The sequence below is a fragment of the Eschrichtius robustus genome, chromosome 3 (assembly GCF_028021215.1).
Source record: "Eschrichtius robustus isolate mEscRob2 chromosome 3, mEscRob2.pri, whole genome shotgun sequence".
NCBI lineage: Eukaryota > Metazoa > Chordata > Mammalia > Artiodactyla > Eschrichtiidae > Eschrichtius > Eschrichtius robustus.
The window spans coordinates 171,032,430-171,055,580 of NC_090826.1; positions in this window are offsets into that span (position 1 = coordinate 171,032,430).

Genomic DNA, 23,151 nt, shown 5'->3' on the forward strand with positions numbered 1-23,151 from the left:
TAATGTGGCTTTCTTTTTATTTTTTTCTGCTTGGAGTTCATTTCATTTGCAGTTTTTCATCAGCCATTATTTCATCAAGTATTGCTTCTGTTCATTCTTCCTCTCCTTTTCTTCTCTGAGTAATCATATGTTAAACTTTCTCACTGCATCCGATATACCTCTTATCCAATTATGTATTTTCCATCTTTTTATCTTTCTGTGCTTTATTCTGAATATTTTCTTCTGACTTATGTGCTAGTCTATTGCTTCTTTTTTCCAGATATATTTAAACAGCTGTTATACCCATCCATTTCAATTATTTTACTTTCTAGCTCTTGAATATACATTTTTTAATTTATGTGCATACATATTTTTCTTAGTTTTCTGCTGAATTTTTCATGTCTTTTATTTCTTTAAACGTCTTTAGCATATTTATTTTAAAGTCTGTGTCTGGAAACCTAATAATTAGAGTCCCTGTTGATCTATTTATATTGTCTGATTTTTTTCCTGCTGTTTTTTGTTCGTGTCATATTGTCTTCTTTTTTGTTTACTTATTTTTGATTGTGTGCTGCAGATTGCATAGCAAAATTCTTTGTATAAATAATTTGAGGCTAGGCTAATCTTATCTTCCTACAGAGAAGATATCATTTTGCCTCTTCTAAGCATCTAGGGGGCACTAGCAATGCTGGATCATTTCAATCCAATTTACAGACTGAGAGGATTTGAAGTTGAATTTCTATCCTGTAAGAATCTATTTACTTCTGGTGAATCATCATTGGTGTCCTAGAAGGAGAAGAGAGGGAGAAAGGGGTAGAAAGCTTATTTAGAGAAAAAATGGCTGAGAATGTCCTAAATCTGGGGAGAGATTTGGACATCCAAATTCATGAAGCTAATAGGTCACTCCAAAATTTCAATCCAAAATCATCTTCTCCAAGACACATAATTATAAAACTGTCTCGAATCAAAAACAGAGAGAATTTTAAAAGCAGCAAGAGAAAAAAATTTTTTTCTCATACAAAGGAATCCTCATAAGGTTATCAGTGGATTTCTCAATAGAGACCTTGCAAGCCAGGAGAGAATGGGATGATAAATTCAAAGTACTGAAAAAAAAAAAAAGACACAATGCCTACCAAGAATACTTTACCCAGCAAAGTTGTCCTTTAAAAGTGAAGGTGAGATAAAGACTTTCCTAATAAACAAAAGCTGAGGGGATTCTTCACCATTAAACCTGCCTTACCAAAAAATGCTGGAAGAAAATTCTTCAAGCTGAAATGAAAAGATACTAAAAGTAAAATGAAAACATATATGTACAACACACTAGTAAAGGTCAGCATAATGTCAGATTCAGAATACCCTTATACTGTAAAATGGTAATGTGTTAACTACTTAACTCTAGCATAAAGATTAAAGGACAAAAGTATTAAAAATAGCTATAGCTACAATAATTTGTTAGTGGATACACAATATAAAAAGATATAAATGGTGACATTAAAAACATAAAAGTGGGGAGAGTGAAAGGGTAGGTTTTTTGTAACTGATCAAAGTTAAATGGTTATCACCATAAAATATTCTGTTACATTCATAAGATGTTTTATGTAAGCCTCATGGTAACCAAAGCAATCCTGAGAAAGAAGAACAAAACTGGAGGCAGCACACGTCCTAATTTCAAAATATTCTACTAAGCTACCATAATCAAAACAGTTGGTTCTGGGAAAAAAATAGACACCTAAACCAATGGAACAGAATCAAGAGTCCAGAAACAAAGCCTCACATATATGGTTAACTGGTATTTACAAGAGAGCTAAGAATATTCAACGGAGAAATGATAGGCTCTTCAATAAATGGTGTTGGGAAAACGGGATAATCACATGCAGAAAAATGAAATTGGACCCCTATCTTACACCACTTATAAAAATTAACTTGAAATGGATTAAAGACTTAAACATAAGTTTCAAAACCATAAAACTCCTGGAAGAAAATGTAAAGAAAAAGTTCCTTGATGTTGGTCTTGGCAATGATTTTTTGGATATGATCCCCAAAACACAAGCAACAAAAGCAAAAATAAATAAGTGGGAATGTATGAATCTAAAAATCTTTCACACAGCAAAAGAAACAATCAACAAAATGAAATCGTAACTTATGAAATGAGAGAAAATATTTTCAAATCATCTATCTGATAAGGGGTTGATATCCAAAATATACAAAGAACTCATACAACTTGATAACAAAAAATCCTAAACAATCCAATGAAAAAAAATGGACAGAGGATCTGAATAGACATTTTTCCAAAGAAGATATACAAATGGCCAACAGGTACGTGAAAAAGTGCTCAGCATCACTAATCATCAGGAGAATGAAAATCAAAACCACAATGAGATATCATCTCACACCTGTTAAAATAGTTGTCACCAAAATGACAGGAGATGATGAGTCTTGGAGATGATGTGGAGAAAAGGGAACTCTTGTGCGCTGTTGGTGTGAATGTAAAATCGGTGCAGCGACTATGGAAAAAAGTATGGAAGTTCCTCAAAAGATTAAAAATAGAACTACCATATGATCCAGCAATTCCACTTCTTGGTATATATCCAAAGGAAACAAAACCACTATCTCGAAGAGATTTCTGCACAGCCATGTTCATTGCAGTATTATTTATAATAGCCAAGGCATAGAAACGACCTAAGTGTCCATTGATACAGGAATAAGTAAAGAAAATGTGGTATCACACACACATACAATGAAATATTGTTCAGCCATAAAAAGAAGGAAATTCTGCCATTTGTGACAACATGGATGGACCTTGAAGGCACTGTGCTAAGTGAAATAAGTCAGATGAAGAAAGACAAACACTGTATAATAGCACTTGTATGTGGACTCTAAAAACACCAAACTCAAAGAAACAGAACAGATTGGTGATTGCCTGAGGTTGGGGGAGCGGGGCAGGGAAGGGGCAAGGGGAAATGGGGAGATGTTTGTCAAAGGATACAAACTTCCAGTTATAAGATATACAAGTTCTGGTGATCTATTTTACAACGTGGTAATTATAGCTACTATATACTTGAAAGTTGCTAAGAGAGTAGATCTTAAATATCTCACCACAAAAAGCAATGATAGCTATGTGATGTGTGGGAGGTGTTAGCTATGGTTTTAATCATTTTGCAATATATAAGTGGATCAAATCATAACATTGTACACCCTAAACTTACACAATGTTACATGTCAATTGTATCTTAATAAAGATGGAAAAACATATATATATAATATTAAGTGATACTTATATGTGGATGGTAATAATTTGGTAGAAAGGAGAAAACGATGATGCAGGTGACCTCAGCTGAGAAGCAGTTTTTCTCCAGGGCTTGCATGTTGTGGAAATTACAGTCCCAGTCCTAGGAGCCAATGAGCAGGACCTGGTGGTAGGTGTGTCTTTGTCCGTTTTCCAAGAGAGCAGCTTGTTTCCAGTGGTAACTGTAGCCTTCAGTTTTCTGTGTGCAAAGCTGGCCCCAACTTTATGCAAAAAGCCTCGTTTGAATTCAGTTCCTGTTTTCCTGAGGAAGTAGAAATTCCGTTCCTCATAGTCTGGTGTGTCTGTTGGACTGAGGCTTGAGTTCTTGCAGGCTTACTAAGTGGAGCTTGAGTTAATGAAAGATATAATAATATTAATTGAGTGCTTACTATACACGAGGCACTTTGCATTTATCAACTCTAGTAAGCCTCACCACAGCCCTATGAAACTGAAACACCGAGATGTTAAGCAACTTGCCAGTGGTCCCACATTCAGAACTCAGGAAGTGGCAGCCCTGGGATTTGAACCTAGGGAGCCTGACTTCAGAACTCTAGGGTTTGATAACAGTTTATCTAGAGGGTAGATGGGCGTGTGGATTCATTACACAGCACATAGTAGTTTGGGGATGCTGATCTTAAAAAATGTTCTCCACCATAACATCAGAACTATATTCACGTTGTGGGCAGTGGATTTATTTTTAGCAAAACATGATTTATCACATTAAATGAATGCCAGAGATTTGGTTTTTTGTTGGCACTAAAATTTTAGATGTGTTTGTTTCTAAAGCTGTAGATAAGCTAAAATATATAATCTAATTTTGTATTTATGCTTATTTAAATAATACTGTAATAAATATTATTTTAACCAGCAATGGAAGTCTTCAAAATTTTTTGTCCCAAGGGTTTGACAATTACTCAAGTATAAAATATATTGGTGAAGTTTTTTTAAATCTCTTTTTTTTCTGGAATAAAGAGGGTCTTTGTTTCTCTTCTCAGTCTCCAGAACATTAACCAGACCTCTGCTTGTATAGAGGATTTAATAGTATGACTCAAAAGAACTGTTCTCATACTGGCTAAGAAGACTGCTTTTGAGGGACTCATCAGAGACTTGGCTGCAAAAGCTTCAGTTGCCTGGGTAACTGAGCAATGTAGAAGCAGAATCCTGGTATTCAATTGCTTCCCAAGGCAGGCTTTATTTAGTTCAGGAAGACAGGGAATGCCCTGTGATTCTTAAAGAAACTTGGTGGAATTTTGCATTGCAATTACAGATTTGTAAGACATCCCTTTTCCCTGTGTATTTCCTCAGGGGGCGGGGGAAGGAGTAGACTGCAATTATCTATTCTGTTTCACTGAAATAGCAGAAGACATTAAAAACATAAACAGTTATATGGTAAATATATACAATGGACTATTACTCAGCCATAAAAAAGAATAATTTCTGTCATTTGCAACAACATGGATGGACCTAGAGGGTATTATGCTTAGTGAAATAAGTCAGACAGAGAAAGACAAATACTCTATGTTATCACGTTATGTGGAATCTAAAAAATAACATAAATGAATATACATAATGAAACTGAAACAGAACCACAGCTATAGAGAACAAACTAGTGGTTACTAGTGGGGAGAGAAAAGAGGGGAGGGGCAAATTAGTGGTATGGGATTAAGAGATATAAACTATTAATACTATGTATAAAATAAATAAATGACAAGGATATATTGTAGAGCACAGGGAAATATAGCCATTATTTTGTGGTAACTTAAAGTGGAGTATAATTTATAAAAATAATGAATCATTATGCTGTACACCTGAAATTAATATAATGTTATAAATCAACTATACTTCAATTACCTACAGTCTGTCATACAGAGTGAAATAAGTCAGAAAGAGAAAAACAAATACCATATGCTAACACATATATATGGAATCTGAAAAAAAAAATGGTTATGAAGAACCTAGGGGCAGGACAGGAATAAAGATGCAGACGTAGAGAATGGACTTGAGGACAAGGGGAGGGGGAAGGGTAAGCTGGGACGAAGTGAGAGAGTGGCATGGACTTATATACACTACCAATTGTAAAATAGATAGCTAGTGGGAAGCAGCTGCATGCACAGGGAGATCAGCTCAGTGCTTTGTGACCACCTAGAGGGGTGGGATAGGGAGGGTGGGAGGGAGATGCAAGAGGGAGGAGAAATGGCGATATATGTATATGTATAGCTGATTCACTTTGTTATAAAGCAGAAACTAACACACCATTGTAAAGCAATTATATTCCAGTAAAGATGTTAAAAAACAAAAACAAAACAAAAAACAACATGAGCAGCTAGATGATTCAGACTATGTGAAGTTGACCAGGGACCTCTTACTGAACCCTGTGTATCCATTCCTATTCTTGACTTCCTTAGCAAGATTGTAAGGCTGACTTTTTTTTTTGGCTGCGTTGTGTCTTTGTTGCTGTGTGCAGGCTTTCTCCAGTTGTGGCTAGCCGGGGCTACTCTTTGTTGCTGTGCACAAGCTTCTCATTGTGGTGGCTTCCGTTGTTGTGGAGCACAGGCTTTAGGTGCACAGGCTTCAGTAGTTGCAACACGCAGGCTCAGTAGTTGTGGCTCGTGGGCTCTAGAGCGCAAGCTCAGTAGTTGTGGCACACAGGCTTAGTTGCTCCACAGCATGTGAGATCTTCCTGGACCAGGGCTTGAACCCCTGTCCCCTGTATTGGCAGGCATGATTCTTAACCACTGCACCACCAGGGAAGTCCAAGACTGACTTTTTGGTGTAGGGAGCCATAGCTGTTTTTATAGGCCTGTGACAGCTTTATAAGGGTTGAAAAAAAAATAGAATGTTATTTTCATAGACTTGTAGATTGACTCCTTGGTGAGAAAGAAAAGGTTTAATTTGGGTTCACGAAATTGTTCCTAAATACTATAATAAATTTTCACCACTCCTATAGAAACTGCTTTGAATTCTAGTTTATTCTAGCAAATAATAGATAACTAATAATATTTCTTGAGTGAATAAATGAATGAACATTTTATTCCCATGTGATACTTTTCAAATAAATGTTATTTTGGCATATTATTTGACAAGGGACTATACTTTTCCATTTTGACCATTTATTGGCAGATATCTCATGCCTTGAAAAACCCTAATCCTAAACTGGAATTTTTCATAAAATGTGAATAAGATAACATAAAAATTTACATTCCTTAACAATAACCACATTTGTTAATGAGATGTTAGGATCAGGCATCTTTATTTTTTATCACAAATTGATAGTCATCTTATCTCCAATCCAGCTGATAGACATGTAAAGGCAAAAACACAAGTGAATGTTTTCTCCCATTCTGAGGCTTGTCTTTTTCATGGTTTCCTTTGCTGTGCAAAAGCTTTTAAGTTTCATTAGGTCCCATTTGTTTATTTTTGTTTTATTTCCATTTCTCTAGGAGGTGGGTCAAAAAGGATCTTGCTGTGATTTATGTCATAGAGTGTTCTGCCTATGTTTTCCTCTAAGAGTTTTATAGAGTCTGGCCTTACATTTAGGTCTTTAATCCATTTTGAGTTTATTTTTGTGTATGGTGTTAGGAAATGTTCTAATTTCATTCTTTTACATGTCGCTGTGCAGTTTTCCCAGCACCACTTATTGAAGAGGCTGTCTTTTCTCCATTGTATACTCTTGCCTCCTTTATCAAAGGCAAGGTGACCATATGTGCATGGGTTTATTCTGGGCTCTCTATCCTGTTCCACTGATCTATATTTCTGTTTTTGTGCCAGTACCATACTGTCTTGATTACTGTAGATTTGTAGTATAGTCTGAAGTCCGGGAGCCTAATTCTTCCAACTCCGTTTTTCTTTCTCAAGATCGCTTTGGCTATTCAGGGTCTTTTGTGTTCCATACAAATTGTGCAATTTTTTGTTCTAGTTCTGTGAAAAATGTCATTGGTAGTTTGATAAGGATTGCACTGAATTTGTAGATTGCTTTGGGTAGTATAGTCATTTTCACAATGTTGATTCTTCCAATCCAAGGACATGGTATATCTCTCTCCATCTGTTTGTATCATCTTTAATTTCTTTCATCAGTGTCTTATAGTTTTCTGCATACAGGTATTTTGTCTCCTCAAGCAGCTCATGCAGCTCAATATCAAATAAACAAACAACCCAATCCAAAAATGGGCAGAAGACCTAAATAGACATTTCTCCAAAGAAGATATACAGATTGCCAACAAACACATGAAAGAATGCTCAACATCACTAATCATTAGAGAAATGCAAATCAAAACTACAATGAGGTATCACCTCACACCAGTTAGAATGGGCATCATCAGAAAATCTACAAACAACAAATGCTGGAGAGGGTGTGGAAGAAAGGGAACCCTCTTGCTCTCGTGGTGGGAATGTAAATTGATACAGCCACTATGGAGAAGAGTATGGAGGTTCCTTAAAAAACTAAAAATAGAACTACCATATGACCCAACAATCCCACTACTGGGCATATACCCTGAGAAAACCATAATTCAAAAAGAGTCATGTACCACAATGTTCACTGCAGCACTATTTACAATAGCCAGGGCATGGAAGCAACATAAGTGTCCATCGACAGATGAATGGATAAAGAAGATGTGGCACATATATATGATGGAATATTACTCAGCCTTAAAAAGAAACGAAATTGAGTTATTTGTAGTGAGGTGGATGGACCTAGAGTCTGTCATACAAAGTGAAGTAAGTCAGAAAGAGAAGATCAAATACTGTATGCTAACACATATATATGGAATCTAAAAAAAAAAAAGGTTCTGATTAAACTAGGGGCGGAAAGGAATAAAGACAGAAATGTAGAGAATGGACTTGAGGACATGTGGAGGGGGAAGGGTAAGCTGGGATGAAGTGTGAGAGTAACATGGACATATATGCACTACCAAATGTAAAGTAGATAGCTAGTGGGAAACAGCTGCATGGCACAGGGAGATCAGCTCCGTGCTTTGCGACCACCTACAGGGGTGGGATAAGGAGGGTGGGAGGGAGATGCAAGAAGGAGGGGATATGGGGATTTACGTATGCATATAGCTGATTCACTTTGTTATACAGCAGAAACTAACCCAACATTGTAAAGGAATTATAGTCCAATAAAGATGTTAAAAAAAAAAAAAAGCACAAGTGAATTACTACTTACCAATGTTTTTCACGGTAAGACTTATTAAATAGATGAATTCGTTGCAAAGGAAAGAGAAAAGATCTGAAATAAAAGTCGGAGTTCCCAGTTACTGTCGTCGGCCACGATAAGGTATTAAAGATAAACGATAACAAAGGTAAAGCTTGATAGCCAGTCTTTGCAAAATTGGGAAAATAAAACTACCACTCTGATGTGAATAAACATAAATTCACGAAAAGCATGTAATCATTTAAAATGCGAGTCACTGCCTGTCTTAAGCTGTTCACAGCTTAAACTCATTTATTCCCTCAATGAATCAACAAAGCAGATATAATTATTATCATCCATTCCCCTGTTATTCATTCCTCAGATAAGGACAACTGAGCTATAGAAAAATGAAGTGATTTCTCTAAATTCATCCAGCTAGTAAGTGCTAAAGCCAGGGTCTAGACCCAGGGAGTCTGGCTCCAGAGCCCTTACTCTTGATGTTCCCTCTCAAAAGTCAGCAGCGAATATAAATCAACTATTGTTTATCTTCAAATATCAAGTGAAGACCCAGCTCTCACAAGTTATGCTTTCGAAAAAAAAAAACACTATTGTCGTTGCTGAAAGAGCCTTCTTTATCATCTTTATTCCCAAGGGGGTAGACAGGATTCAGGAGATAATGCGAGTAAAATACTTTCAGCTTTCTACAACTTAAAGGCAGAGAGAATTATTATCTATTCATGTGAGCAGTTTTATATACTATAAATACACACAGAAGGGTGCATATAATAAGTCAGATAAAAAACCCGTGTTAGATACAGAGAAAACCAATCCCCTCCCTCCCCAAGAAACATAAAAGGGCACAAATTTCATAGGCACTCACTTTTGCTGCATTATTGATTAGGCTGCATTTTTTGATTAATGGTTTTTTATTTTTATTTTTTAAATTCTGTCAAAGATTAGCAAGAGCAGTGGCTGTAAAGAATTTTCAGATGCGGAGGGAATAATTTTATTACTTTTATTCCAAAAAGACTACAGAAAGTCTTCAAGTGATAGACTGAAATCCTGGGTACTAAGATCTCCTAATGCTTTAGAATATAGACAATTTCCATTCAGCATTAACTAGTTCCTGGATAAATTTAATGTTGTTTGTGTTGCATAATTTAATTCACTCAATTAACAGGGTAAAGATACAGATGTCATTAAAAACATTACCCCCAGATGACAAATATTATAAATAAGACAGGCATTTTATTATATTAGAGAAAATGAATTCACAGTATACGGTTATTGGTTACAAAATAAGAGAACTGATATAAATGTAATGCTATTTAGATATTTACTTTTGATTTGCAAGGTGAACCATTAATCAAACATTTTGATTCAGTGGCTAAGGGAAAATTAATCATTGATACTATTAACGGCTTGTAGGAGTGTTATATTAGGCAAGTGAGTTTGTTACTTCCGAATTTCCCCACTGACAATAATCTCATTATATTTCTTAAAACCTGTAGCTTATCCAAGGTAGGCAGGAAGTTAAGTATTATAAGAAGGCAATTTTCAATATGTAGTTATAAATATGACACTCATAAGTTTCACATTTGAAATATTTTCAAAATGAAACATTTACTCAATTGCTAAACTTTCAATGTACTTATTCAGTGATTTAATTTTCTTTTGTAGAATCAATAACACACTTGGTTGTAATAAGAATGTTACAGAGTATCATATCATATAACTTGTGCACATGTATTTATTTTCTTAATATCAATTTTTGTATCCTGCACCATGTTAACTTTACATCAGACCAGCATGAAGAGGACATGAAATTTATGAGTTCAACAGTTTTTCCCATATATATGTAATGGATTAGAAACAAATTAAAGAATCTGAAATTCTATATTTTCTTCCTAAATATCTTGCTTATTTTCTTAAGAATCTAGTATTTCCTATTAGAAATCTGATGTCATCTGGAATAGTTTAGCATGATATTAAAAGCTAAAAATATTTAATCCATAAAATCTGTTCTCCATCAATTCAGGAATGGTCAGTTATAATAGGCTTGGTGAGATAAAGGTATCAATATCTTTCCATTTCCTTTTCAGTGTAATTGTCTATGTAGCTTTTATTTATTCCTGAAATACACTTATATTTAATTTTTATTTATATACTCTACAAAGCTGATGGAGCTATTTAAAAATTTTGAGCACATTCTGCATTTTCTCATTTAATGTTTTTGAGTTGAGTAACAGGACTGTATTTAGTTTTGTTTTGAAAATGTCCTAGTTGAAGGAAAATGATTTTACAATTAATTACGATTGAACAGGTCAACATTTCAAACTGTGAGCAACTCATCTGCTTACCTCAATGGTTATAGTGCAATTCGCATTTATATTTCCTCAATATTTCTCCCCTTTGATTTCTTTGAAAAAAGAATCTGGAAAGTTACTTGATAATTTTATAAATAAATAAAATAATCTTCTGGTGTGCTTATAGTTTTGTTTGTAACAATTATGAGGACATATTCGTAACCTGATACATTAGTGTGTAAATTTACCCACTCACAAGGAGTTAATATTTTTCAAACTGTAAAGAAAAAAGAAGACTAATGCTAATTTTTCAAACTCCAGCGTTCAGTAAATAGAATTTTTTGTTTGTTTGTTTTATAATGGTACTAGAACCTTGTATGTTCTCAAGATGTAGAGAAAAATTTCTGGCAAAGATTGATATAGAAGATAATTTCAAAGAGCCTACTCTTTTTTTAATTAAATTGCCCACATAGGGACTGCAGAAATCTAAAACTCAGTCTGGAATTAAGTCCTGTGTAAGCTGAGGTCCAACTTTCCATTTTACAGGTTTGTTAAGGGATTTATCCAAGCAAAATCAGGATTTCCAAGGTTGACTCTCAAAGGAATAGGCTGTGTTTTATGCGTCTAAATAGAGCTCGAATTTGTCCAAAAATTCATTCATGTTTATCAATACATAGTGTAAAAGCAAAGAAAAAAACCTTTTGATAAGTAACTGATGAGCAATTAGTTTAGTGATTTTTTGATATGGATAAGTTTAGTAGGTAGCAATATGAAACCAGCTAAGTTTCTAGAATAAGAAAGCAGAAGAGGAGATTTAATAATCAACATTAAAAACTGTCCAAGGCTTTCTCAAATTTTAAATTTAATGGTGTTTCTCCTGCCCCCATTTAACTGTTTTCTAAGAAATTATTTTTCTGGAGGTTTGATCACCTATACTTTAAAAGTTTACCTCTTAGTGTATTACATTTATTAACATTTTCGTAAATACCTTATTTTCATTTTCATCAACTTGAAATATCCTCTGCATTTCACACAATGTACTTCACAAGAAAATTGTATATTATGCACACATTTTGCCTCTAGTTCTTTAAGCCAACTAAAGATAAAGCATAGATGTGTAAGTTAATTTCTCTCACTACAGAAGAAACTGATCATTCCTTCCTTTTTCCCTCTGAACTTGTACCCATATTTTGCTCTATATTATTCTGCAACTTTCTAATATGAAGCCTTATGCCCTGCAAAAATTATGCTGTGTCTAAAAGTTTAGTTTTGTAAGATTGTAAGTTACAGGCTAAATTCCCTACTATCTTGATTTACTGCCACCGATTGCATTCCTATTGGGATGACCGGATTTCATCCATTTCACTTACTTTGGGGACAGTCTATGAGTTTTCCAGGGTTGATTTAACCACTTTAATCTCTTCTAGGAAAATAGCTTTTTTCCTTCCATTTCAGCATCAAAGCTTAAAATTAACCTTTAGTTTTAGAATATTTATATTTTATATATTCTTTGTACATTTGTATTATTTTTGTAAGATCAGGAAAAATGAAAACAGAAAAGTTTGAGAAATGAACAGCATGTTCTTTCATCTGTAGACACTTTGAAAAGAAGAAAAATCCCCACAAATGCAATGAAGAGATTATCTGATATTTTAACATATAAACTTGTTTTACTGGATTTAGTCAGAAACAAATAAGATAAACTATCACTTTTGTTTGGAGGAGAGAGAATATATATCTAGAGGTAGAGGGGGAATCCCACTGAAGCTGTTTTGACTAAATTCTTATTCGTTGCATGTTTTTTGACATTGGTGGCCCAAGATACTGTCTACCATTGCTTAAGAAAGTATACTGAATGTGTAACTAAAGATAAGTATCTTTAAAATTTTAAGGGCATTCAGATTCATATAAAATATGGTAACTAATCTTAAAAATTATCTTGATTGCAAAAGATGGCTATGATGGAGAAAACTGATAAGTTTATTATTATTGATATTATTAAATATTTTAATTCTAGCTTTGCATATTACTTACCCTGTGGCCCAAAGAAAGTTTCTACAGGTCCTCTTGGATTGGATGAGTTTTTTTTTTTACAAATCCTCTGTAGTTAGATACATTCACAGCAGCTTCAAAATCTATAAATGCCGAATGTGTCTGCTGAGAAAAATCCTTTCCTTTTCTCCTCAGGGCTATAGCAGATCCTAGTGAGTTTTGGAAGTTAAAAGCAGAAATTAACTCTGAGCCTTCATCTATGGCCTGGCAGCGCCTCCTTATGTCCAGGATCTAGAATATACAACAAATGATGTCTAAATCTTGAAGTGAAAAACCAAAACTGTTGGCTTTGGTCCTGGACCATCAGCAACAGAACAGGCTTTAACTCGCCATTTACTGTCTGTTGAAGACCCAGCACCAGTAATTTCTTGTTTTCTTTCCAGCCCCACAATCTGGTTTTTGGGAGGTATTCAGTAGACTAATGAACATTAGGGTATATTTGCTGGGATTTAATATGCTGCTCCCTCTGGGAGATCTGCATGTTAATTGCAGACAATGCTTTAAAAAGAGGGGCTCCTGAAGTGTGGAATTTCTGGGATCACTGAGTCAGTACAGAAAAGCCAGGATTAGGATGAGGTGAGTGAAGCTGAACCGTTCAAGTGCAAGGTGCAATTCTGTATTTACATTTTTGACAGTTTGCTCATCCTGGATTTTCTGCACTAATGTTTTTATTTTTATTTTTAAAATTTATTTTATTGAAGTACAGTTGATTTGCAATTTGCAAGTTCTACTGTACAGCAAAGTAATTCAGTTATACATATACATAAATCTACTCTTTTTCATATTCTTTTCCATTATGGTTTATCATGGGATACTGAATATAGTTCCCTGTGCTATACAGTCGGACCTTGTTGTTTATCCATTCTGTATAGAATGGTTTGCATCTACTAATCCCAAACTCCCAATCCATCCCAGCAAAAAATTTTGTTTTTAAAAAGATTGTGTCAAAATATTATTTATCAGGACTTCCCTGGTGGTCCAGTGGTTAAGAATCCGCCTTCCAATGCAGGGTATGTGGGTTCGAGCCCTGGTCGGGGAACTAAGATTCCACATGCTGCGGGGAAGTAAGCCTGCGCGTGGCAACTACTGAGCCTGCACGCCACAACTAGAGAGAAGCCCGCGTGCCGCAGCGAAAGATCCCACCTGCCACAACTAAGACCCAATGAAGCCAAAAAAAAATTACTCATCCTAATTTCTATGTTTTTTGATTCCCCTTAAATTCTGCACCTCACCTGCCCCCACCCCCAATACCAGACGAGTGCCTTTCTTTCCTCACACTATTCCTGACCCAGTCAATAGGGAGTGGCTTTTTCTGATGTCTGCCATTCCTAGAACTCTAGATATTACACTACTAAGTTGCCACCCAGCTCACCTTGCCAATGAACTCAGTGACCACCAGTGAATAAGCAGTTTCACTTCGTCTATCAGAAATACACAGGGGAACAATACTGAAAGAAAACTTGCCACCAATCCAGTGATGTTGGAAGGGTTTAATGGGTTCATGTAGCAAGGGAGGACAAGGTCTTTGGGTTCAAAGGATCATAAAATAATAAAGTTATATAACATTGGCACTACTCTAATAAAAAAAAAAAAAAAGAACCTGCCATATTGCAAAGTTATTTAAGGGCTTGGATGATCTTTCACTTTGTGTGTGGCTGCGTTTTCAATAGTCATTATTCACATTTCAAACCGTTGCCTTTTTCTGGTAGGATGAAATAGATGTAACCAGATTAGAGAATGCCTCTCCTAAGAGCATAGGGTTTAATATTAACTTCCTAGAGAGCAGAAACTAAAGCTTCCAGTGGGCACTGAGGTCTCAGCACTGCCATGCCTGGAATGTGACCAGATTTCAGCCTTCAGGTATCAGCATCTGGGACTTCTGAGATGTGGTACCGTGAACCCTTTTGAGGTTTAGGACAGGGAAGAATAATTCCATGTTTGGCAGCCCTTCAGATTCGTACCGTTGCTTTTTTGAGTTGAATCTGTAATGTGTTTTGGTGGCTTTTGTTTTTCTTCCATGATCAAAGTTTCCTGGTTTTAACAAAAATCAGAAACCCAGAAAGCTTTTAACTTCAGCTGGGCAAGAAGATAGGGCTAGAGAGAGGACGATCTTGATAAAAACCAAGAACTTAAATTCACTTAAGTCTTTGCTTTAACTCATGAAAATAGGTCTCCACCTAATTTAGGATTTTTATTTCATTTTAGTATGACTGGGACATCTTCTTCACTGTGTTTATCAGGAATTAAAATCTCTGGGGGTGGGGAGGGATAAATTAGGAGTATGGGATTAACAGATATATACCACTATATATAAATAAACAACAAGGATTTACTGTATAGCATAGGGAACTGTATTCAATATTTTGTAATAACCTATAATGGAAAAGAATTGGAAAAAATATATGTATAACTGAATTACTTTGCTGTATACCTGAAACTAACACAATATTGTAAATCAATTATAGTTCAATTAAAAAAAATCTCGAGGGTCAAGGTATAGCAAAATCATTAAAGAATTGCCTATAACTCACTGTGGAAGAAATATGGCTATAAGTAATAAACCAGTTTAACCAGTTTCATATTTGACACATGCTTGATTAGTAATAGTGATGGCAGCCTTCCATGTTCCTTATTATCTATTTCCACAGAAGTCAGAGAAAAAAAATAACAGTATATTAGGAAATAACTTCCTGTCATCTTTATAAAAAGCATAATTATATACTAGATACAATAGATGCTTTTTTTGATATCCTTTTCATGGGAAGTTTTGTTTCTATGTTTTAAAGGGTTTTCCTCTGATACACATGGTTTAAATATGGTTTCATTAATTTTGACTTTCTGAGCTTGAATAATTTATATATACTGTAATTGGATATGAATTCAGCTAAAAATCCTTGTCCTTAATTTAACATGACTTTTAAATTAGTGTTTCAAAATTAAGAGAAAACTTTGGTTTAAAGAATATTAGCTGCCATACAACCAATATCATAAATAAGAATAACTTGCATGATCAGTGTACCATTAAATTGCATCAATTAAGCCTCTCTATTAGGTAACACCTCTAAGAAAAACAAAGTCAAAACTCCTAGGGTTAACATGCATAATACAGACTTTTCGTGACCTTTGGAATCTCTTGCATGTGTCCAAAAGGTCACAAAAGTATTTTCACAAGAGCCCCCATTTGTCTTCTTATTTTTCTATAATTAGAAATTTCAACACCTGATCAACAAGGACCTACTGTATAGCACACGGAACTCTACTCAATATTCTGTAATAACCTAAGTGGGAAAAGAACCTGAAAAAGAATATATATATATATGTATAACTAATCACTTTGCTGTACACCTGAAACTAACACAACATTGTAAATCAACTATGCTCCAATATAAAATAAAAAGTAGAAAACATAAGGGCACAGAATCCACAGTACATATGAAGATTATGTGGATAACAAAAAAGCAGTGTTCAGCTTAAAACTGATGTTAAATATTTTTTAAAAGTTGCTTGTAATTTAAAAGAAAAGAAATTTCATTATTCAACACTTGCACTTAAGATGAATAGACAATATTTACAAATTGAATTTGTCTCCCTCAATATATTTAAGAGCTAGCATCATTATAACAATGTTTTATTCTTTTTATTGCATATATACTTTTAAAAAATTTTGGTTTATGTTCAGTTAAGCAGATTCTTGTGATCTGGCTTAGGAAACTGGCCACAGTTTTAAATACCACTACTATGGGAAAATGCAGCAAACTTTTGGAACATAGTATTTTCACTAGGGAATACCCCTGTTTGTTATAGAGAATCATGGATCCCATCATAGCCAGCTTTTCTTACTGAGGCATCAAAATGAACTCAGTTTAGGACCATTTAACAAAGGAGGTGGTCCCATGGCTGAACTTAGATTACATGGTTTGAGATTCTGTGTTATTAACTATCAAGATGGAGCAGAGCAACTGATACAGAAAACAATCTTTAAATTGCTCTGAGAAAAGGAGGAGTAGGGCAGTAATCAGAATTTTGAAACATTACCAGTAAGATTAACTTTAATCACATGAGGCTGGATGACCAATTAATTTATAAAATACAGTGACTCACTTAAGGTGTTAACTTAATACGTCAAATGGATGAAGTTGGTCTGAGGACTTGTGGGTCATAAAGGAAACTTTGTTTTGAATATGTTTAGTTTCATAAAAGTCACTTATCTTCACGTGTAATTAGAAGCAACAATAGGAGTCTCACCCCTCCTCTCCTTGTGTATGACAAATTTCTGATCTGGTTTTATCAACTAGAAAATGATATTGGATGACTTTGGAAGGATAATAAATAATATAGAATTCTTGCCTTGGAGAAACATTTGAGTTCTTCAACAAAATAATTTATCTGTCTCTGCATACACTTAATGCAAATACTTAATTTTGTTTCAAGTAATTGAAAAGGTTAACCAGGAATATCTATGTTAATTAACCATTATTAATACTGCTTATCTCATACATATATTGGGCATTTGATATACTTGAGTCATGATGAATTATAGCGTAAACCCAAAAATGAGAGTAGAGAAACCATGTTTTTATTTTTTAATGACACAGATAATTTGGTTTTGGTCTTCGTGATGTGTCAGTGACATACATGTAATAGAAAGCAGTAAATTGAGAGGCTATAGTTTGGGATTTTCTTGAAGGAACACAAATACTACTACCCCCCAGGAGTATTTCCTTCAAGATAATTCCTTGGACTGTAAAAAGCCCTGGCTTTGACTTTGGTTCTCAACCAGTGTAGCTGGGAATTCAGAAACTTGCTATGTTTCTATCTTTTGTTATGGAATCAAAACAGGTACTTAAGAAATGGTTAGAAATTGTTTTTTAAAAAATGTTTTACATATTTAGCTAAACAAGTCATTCATAATTGTAAGAAAAAAGAACACACAGATAAAAAATAAAAGATAAAGTTATTTTTATGTCTGCTACTTGATCCCAGTGGTATATTTATAGACTGTGGTAAGTTAAAAATGCACATTACAACTCTAAAGCAACTCCTAACAACATAACACAGAGGTACAACTATAAGCCAATAATGGAGGTAAAATGAAATTCTTAAGAAAAGAAATCAGTTAATCTGAAAGAAGGCAGAATAAGAGGGGAGAAAAAGAAGAACAACATATGGGACAAATAAATATCTAGTAGCAAGAAAGTAGAGTTAAAGGTAATCATATTGATAACCGCGTTAAGTATAAATGGTCTAAATACTCCAATTAAAAGGCAAAAATTAGAGATTGTCAGACTAGAAAAGAGAGCAAGACCCAATTATATGTTATCTATAAGAAATAGACTTTAAATATAAAGACAGGGTTTCCTTGTGGCACAGTGGTTAAGAATCCGCCTGCCAATTCAGGGGAAGCAGGTTCAAGCCCTGGTCCGGGAAGATCCCACACGCTGTGGAGCAACAAAGCCCATGTGCCACAACTACCAAGCCTGTGCTCCAGAGCCCATGAGCCACAACTACTGAAGCCCGCATACCACAACTACTGAAACTCGCGCACCTAGGACCCACACTCTGCAACAAGAGAAGCCACTGCAATGAGAAGCCCTCACACCACAATGAAGAGTAACCCCCACTTGCTACAACTAGAGAAAGCCCACATGCAGCAACGAAGACCCAATGCAGCCATAAATAAATAAATAAATTTATAAATATAAAGACACGGATAGGGTAAAAATAAAAGATGGAAGAAGTATACCCTGTAAACATTAATGAGAAAACTAGAGTGGCTATATTAGTATCAGACAGACTTTAAAATAAAGAATATGACCAGGAATAAAAGGAGACATTTTATAATAATAAAAGGAGCAATTCATCAAGAAGACATCATGATTCTGAATGTGTATGCACCCAGTAATAGAACTTCAAAATACATGAAGAAATAACTGACAGAACTGAAAGGGGAAAAAAACAAATCCACAGTTGTAGTTGGAGACTTCAACAATTTTCTCTCAGTAACCGATAGAACAAGTTGACAGAAAATCAGTAAGTTTACAGAAGAGCTGAACGACACTGTCAACCAACTTGACCTAATGGACATTTATAAAACATTCCACATAAAAGCAGAATTTGCATTATTTTCAAGCTCACATAAATTTCATCAAGATAAGTCATACACTGGGCAAGAGACCAAGTCTTTTTAAAAAGTTGTTTGATATCATACAGAGTATTTTTCTGACCACAATAAAATTAAATGAGACATCAGTGATAGAATGTTATCTGAAAATCTCCATATATTTGGGAATTAAGTAACATATTTCTAAACAACTAATGTATCAAAAAAGAAATCACAAGGGAAAAAAACCCACTTTGTTTTGTAACCAACTGTATTTACTTAACAGTATGTTCTAGTATGTTAATATCATCATATTTAATGACTCTCTTGCATGAAGGCAGCATAATTTATTTAGTCAGTTTACTGATGTTGGCCATTTAGATTGTTTCTAAGTTTTCACTTTTGTGAACAATGCCTCTGCAAACACTGTTGTATGAATGCATTCCCTCTTTGCTTATTTCCTTAGGAAAAATCCTTAGGAGTCAGTTTCTCATGTAAATGTCTTTGATACACATTGCCAAATTTTCCAGTGGAAATTGTACAGTTTACTCTCTCCCCAGCAGTTTATGAGAATTCTTATTCCCCTATATCCTGGATAACACTAAACATTTTGTTTTTAGATGTAAGATGTGAGGTAGTAATCTAACTAGTTAGCCAGTTGACTGACTTTTAAGAAGAGAACAACTTGTGTTTGAAAGGATGATTAACAGACAAACTTCAGTTACTCAGACTTGGGTATTTGTCAGACATTTTCTTGAAAATGAAAAAAATAAGTCTGTCAGTTCAAGGAAAGTAACTGACAGTATTTGTTGATAATGATAAAATTTAGTCTTTCAGTTAAAAATTAGAATTTTGGAAAACTTGTTTCTCCCATCTTGATCTTGAAAGCCTCCCAATTCAACATTTTTCCGGTAAGAGTGGTAGTGATATTAATAATTTTAGTTTTTTGGTATTGTATAATGAAATGTGTCAATATTCAAAATATCTGCGTAATTCAGTCAATATTTTTCAAATGATCAATGATATTACAAATTCATACACTAGTGAAAGATTCATTTGAAGTGCAAGATTTTTGATGTCACAGAGTAAAAAAAATCTCATTGATATGGTTTCAGATTTTGCACTGCAACTAACTTTAAAGAAATTACCATCTGCTGTGTTTTTGTATAGTATAAAAGAAGAATATCCACAATTATTTGAAAAGTCTATCAAAATACCCCTCTCTTTTCCAACTACATATATGTGTGAGGTCAAATTTTCTTCATAAACTTTAGACTTTAACCAAAACAACATATTGAATGTAGAGACAGATAGGAGAATCCAGCTGTTTTCTCTCAAGACAGATATTCTCAAAACTGTAAAACAATGCCACTCTTTTCACTAATTGATTTTTGGTTTGGAAAATACGGTTGTTGTTAATAAAAATCCGTCTTTTATGTTATCATGTATTGGTTTTATTATCTGTCAAGGAATTAATAAATGTTTTAAAGATATCTTAAATTTTAATTCCTAATATGGTAGCCATTGGAAGATATAACCCACATAAACTCTTTGGCATCTTCAATCATTTTTAAGAATGTAAAGAGGACCCTGAGCTCAAAAACAGTTTGAGAATCTCTGTACTAAAGCGCCCAGTGTAGTTGCCGCTTCCTGCAGATCCAATTAGCATACTTTTATTTATGTGCTGGAGCAGGGTGAAATATCAGCATGGTCAGGATCCCTGGGGATCACATTATGAGGAAGAGTAGAATTAACTTCGCCATGAGGCTAGACAGTACTGTTGGTCTTTCTGTGTAACAGTAAATGTCTTTTGACCCTTGCTACAGATGATGGTTGTTAAGAAAGCTTTCACCAAATTCCTAGGCGCTAGTAATGCTAAGTGACAGAGTATGTGCTGTATTTTTCTTGTAAAGATACAACATTAACATAGCAGCTGTGATTTGGGATGTTCTCTAGTTAAGTTATGGTAGCCCACCATTATCTGCCACCATCCATCTCATTTTTATAGAGGTCGGGCAGGTGAATTGGATCATGATAGGATTAGGCTCAGTGTTCTTGTATCTTCAGGTTTTTGATGGTGGTAATAAACTCTGATGCCCTGTAGAATTCAATATTGTTAGTGATGCATTATCTTTCAGTTTCAGAGGCTTTCACTTTGTTCTTCCTACCATAATAGCCCTTACTCTAGAGGTGGGGGAACCAGTGTGAAGGTTCTGCCAGTTGCAAAGTCAATAGTCCCACTGCCCCCAGAGATAGACTTGGGCCATTTAATGTCTACATTATAACCATTTAGTGGTTTCTAAGATGAACCTCCTTTTGCTCTGAAGATCTTTGAATGAAAAGACACGTTATCTACTCCCATCACCCTGCACCCTCCCCCTTCAAATACAGTGTCAAAATAGGGACAGGATAATTACAATAAATACTCCTGTTCAAAAAGGGGAGGCCCATGAAGGCCACTGGTTGATGACAGTTCTGAAATACTCCTGGGGAAATGCTTACAGATCCTATTGGAGTGAGGATTGTTCCTTGATTAGGCTCTGCTTCTACTCTTTGGAGTTACTCCCCAGGGAACACTGTTCCTTGGCTTTGTCCTCTGAGACATACTTCCTTTTCTATCATTTTTGGTCAGTTCTAAAGAGGGCAGTGGAAAATATGCTCTTTAAGCATTTTTTTCAACCTGCCTTAAGAACACTGGGGCCCCGAGATCTTTTTCTTTTTGAGGAACCTCATTCACTTTTAGTTCAAGTTAGTGACGCTTGATCCGATGCAACTCCCTTGAAAACATTGTAGGCTTCTTATGATTTTGATTTAAGGTCACTTCATTAAATAAAAGCCCCATTCATGATTATTTTTGAGATGTGCCCCTGAATACTTATTTATTGCTTCTTAGGGATTAAGTATCTATGGGGCAATGTCTTTAAGGTTCTTAAGAGAGGGTCTACTAGGCACTGTCTTAATTCTTTCAGTGGTTTTAACAAAAGGTCTTAGAGCCACATCCTTGATTTTATCTTTGTTCTCAGGCCTTATTTTACTTTGAGAATCTTTATCACCTGGAGAGGCTACAGATGAGAAGCTGTTTTATTTTTCAACTCAGCGAGTTCTAGCCTCTTCATATTCCTTTTAAATTATACTTGCAATCATATCAGTTTTTCTTTAGCTCATCTCTTTCTTGCAATACTTTATCATACGCACCTAGAAGCAGTCAGCTGACACTGAGCATTTTGCCCTGGAAATCATCTTGCTCAGGTCCAGAGGTTTTTCCAAACTTCCAAATTGCCATGAGTGAGAGTTTTACCAATTGTTTTGCCACTGCACGACATGGATTTCATTTTCCCAGTCTGTTATAGCAGTTTCCTTGCTGATTTTTCTAGTTTCTTCCTGTTCTCCAGTCTCCAAAGCCAATGTCACATATTTTAGGTTTTTGTTATGGCAGCGCTGAACTTCGGGTACCAATTTCTGAATCATTTATCTATTGTCACAACAGTGCTGCATGAAGAACCATGATACCCCAGTGATATACATCAGTGAATATTTGTTTTTGCTTCCAGCTCTGTGGGTCTGCTAGTTCTGTAGCTCAGAGCTGAGCTCAGCAGGGCTCATGCATCTAAGGTCAACTCTGAGTCAGCCAGGTGACTTTGCTGATTTTGGCTGGGCCCTCTCATACATCTGGGGCTTCAGCTGGGACAACTACTTGACTTGGCTATGCTCCACATGGTTTCTCCAGAAGGCCAGCCTGGGCTTGTTCCCATGCTGAAGCAGAGGGGCAAGAGGGAGAACAGAAATACTTAAGGCTTTTTGAGACACAGCCTTGTAAATGGCACACATCACTCCCATTGTATTCTATTGAGTAAAGTAAGTCATAGGACGAGCTGAGATTTAAGACATGTGGAAATAGACCCACTCTTTATGACTCTTTTTTTCTAAAGCATCCAACTCTTTATGGATGCTTTAGAAAAGCCCACCAGAAGCAGAAAGGGAAAGCAATTTAATGCTGTTTTTCCCCTGTCTCCTTTCCCATTCGTCAGAGTCCACTCATGGTGCATTCATTCTGTGTTGTATCATCTGGCCCCTTTTATTTCTGTGCTGTATTATCTGGCCCCTTTGGTACACTGCTGGGAAAGCCATATCCCAAGTCCTGTGATGTGGCATTTCATGTAGGTCCAGAAGTGCTGAGAGGAGCCCAAGCCTCTGTAGTTTTGGAGGGCTTTACCAGGGGTTCTGGGGCTTCTACTGAGGCTGGTGCAATGGAGATCCTGCCAGAGTCTGGCACTTAGGTTTGGGGAGGCCAATTTAGCCA